We start from the raw sequence: 2,754 nt of genomic DNA, 5'->3' as shown, positions 1-2,754 counted from the left end.
ACTTTTATTTTCTAACCAAAATTTGCAGAGTAACATAATCCTTATAGCAGAAATCTCTTTCTCTGCTTAGATGTACAGATGATATGCTCTACAAAAAATGTAGCAGCAAAAGGCAAGAAAGTAAATTTTAAAATATTCTGTTTTCCACGTGACTATCAGTAATGGAGTCCCTCTGACACAGGTCTAAATATTTTAACATATTCTAACTAAAGTGATATATCACAATTTTATTCCATAAGAAAATGTTTCCCTCTGTTGCTTAGAAATGCATATTTATAGGAATTTACTATCCTTAGGTTGTCCACAATAAAAACATTGAAAACAAAAAAAATTATTTATGTTTTTGTTTATTTCTCTTGTATACTGCGTTTGATTATTGATGATATCCTTATGTTTCACTGGATTAGCTTTATAATTTTTTTCCCACAGACATATTGCCTTGAGTAGTCCCCCAAGTTTATTTAGCCAGTCCTATAACAAAGTAAGCCATTATTATTCTTTCATTTTCTATGACCTCTGACTCTGGTGGTCCAACCTTCAGTCATGGTCTGAGCTCTCCAAACACAGTCTTCTCAGTTCTCCTTGTTCTTGAACAAGCTCCTTTTTCAGTTGGAAAGCAGAGATTCCATGCTCTTAGATTTATCTTCAACATAAATTTTCACAGGATTTCTCCACTCTTCCCTATTTTTGGACTTTGGGTTCCTAAGGACTTTATTTTCCTTTAGGGATTTTCACCATATATTTGTCATTTGTTCATCTTTCTTTGTCAAACTATAGCTCAAATCTTCCTGAACATCGGTCAAGAAAATATATCAAAGGTCAGCAGAATAGAGTTGATGAGCCAGCTCTTCCTTATCAAGGATAAAAAATCTCAAACAGTATCAACAATGCAAACCAGAACCAAATTGGTTCAGAAACTAGTTTATGGTTTCTACAGCCACTATTCAAAAGTCAAGTGGTGCTATTTCAAGAGGACTAGAAAATCAATGTGCTTTATTAGTCCTCTCCACTGGCTGTGAGTTTCTTGAAATAACGGTTCTGTAATCCATCTAAATATTCCTCCTGCAACCAAAAAAAAACCAAAAACTGTGCTTGGGATATGCTGCTGCTGCTGTTACTTCAGTAGTGTCCAACTGTGCCACCCCATGGACTGCAGCCTACCAGGCTTCTCTGTCCATGGGATTTTCCAGGCAAGAGTACTGGAGTGGGGTGCCATTGCTTGGGATATAGAAGATGCTATATAAATCACTTTTTTGAAAAATTTCATTTTAAAATTAGAGACATAGCCACTCACTGAACCTCAATTAAATGACCAATTAAAGAGAAAATTCTTCAGAAAAGCCTAATTATTAACTATCTGCAAGTATTTGAATTAGATCTACTTCATTGAACTTCTCTTCTCAATCGATGAGAAATTTCCAGAAAAGAGCTCTGTAATGTATTTCAGTACTGAGCCTTATGTGATACTTTAATTATGAGAGGAAAAAAGAGTTCAGTAATTCAAATAGTATCCCAAATAATTTGTTTTACAACCATATAAGCATGTATATTTTTCTACTTCATGATAGGTTTAGTTAATATTTAATCATTTAAAAATTTTATTCAGTCAATGTAACTTCTCCTGACGGCTTCCACTAAGGAAATATTTCCTGTCTCTTCCAAGAAAGATTTTAAGAATTTTCACCTGAAATGTTTTCTGGGTCATGTAAATGCATAACCCTGGAAGAAATATTTTCTGTGATTTCCTTCAAAACAATAGCATATAAATTCGCTGTGTTGCAAGGAAGCTTGGAAACTCTCCTAATGATAGCTGTCATGTTAGTGGGCTGAGGATTTTTGGATAAAGAAGCCAGATGCTGTGAGTTAAACTTTAAGAAAAATAATACTAAATTTTTTTTATGCCGAAGCTTTGACATCTGCTTGAAATAAAAACAAGAATTATTCTAAAAATTAAAGTGATTGGATCTGCCATTTCCTTTTTTCTTAAAAAGTATGTTTCAATGTCATTGTTAAGAATGAAATTCATAAAAAGAAAGCTATTATCAAATATGGTAAATGCTATATGGTAGCAATATTGTTTAATGCCAATTAATTCTTTTATGCATTAAAAGTTATTCCTCTACACACACACACACACACATATATGTATATAATATTTAAAAGCTTATATAAAGGAAGAAAACAGCTAGTTGCTTAAGGAAAGAATATATGAAGTTATGAAAAAAAAGCCCAACCTAATATCTTTTTATTTGGGGAATATTTTTGCCATTTTTTTTTTCTTGAGGTGAAGTCACTCAGTCGTGTCCGACTCTTTGCAACACCATGGACTGTAACCTACTAGGGCTTCTCTGTCCATGGGATTCTCCAGGCAAGAATACTGGAGTGGGTTGCCATTTCCTTCTCCAGGGGATCTTCCTTACCCAGGGATCAAACCTGGGTCTTCTGCTTTGGAGGCAGACGCTTTAACCTCTGAGCCACCAGGGATTCTCATGTTGTTACTTAGGAATCAGTCTCTTTCTCCTACTGTTATTGTAGAGTGTTATTTCAGCATGTATAAAATTTGTAAGCCAAAATTTAGAAAAAGGAAACGTGATTGTGTTTCCAAAAGTCTTGTAATGTAGTCTTTTATAAGAAACAGGACATTTTTCTGCTAATCTGGAATAAGGTAACTTAATATTTGTAGAGGGCAAACTGTGCCAAAACTTTAACTAGACTTTTTAAGTTGCACATTACAACTAAGACTAAATTGTGTAT

The 2,754-nt window shown here is 33.8% G+C and overlaps 1 non-coding gene across 1 annotated transcript; it reads right to left on the bottom strand.

Moving 5' to 3' along the window:
* Positions 1-2,412: 2,412 nt before the first annotated feature.
* Positions 2,413-2,484, bottom strand: TRNAW-CCA (transfer RNA tryptophan (anticodon CCA)). The gene has a single exon. It is a non-coding gene; the product is annotated as a tRNA-Trp (tRNA).
* Between the last annotated feature and the right edge of the window lie 270 nt (positions 2,485-2,754).

Source organism: Ovis canadensis, chromosome 9, assembly GCF_042477335.2.
Source record: "Ovis canadensis isolate MfBH-ARS-UI-01 breed Bighorn chromosome 9, ARS-UI_OviCan_v2, whole genome shotgun sequence".
Classification (NCBI taxonomy): domain Eukaryota; kingdom Metazoa; phylum Chordata; class Mammalia; order Artiodactyla; family Bovidae; genus Ovis; species Ovis canadensis.
The sequence above is the reverse complement of the archived record's forward strand: the minus strand, read 5'-3'. Positions and strand labels throughout refer to the sequence as shown.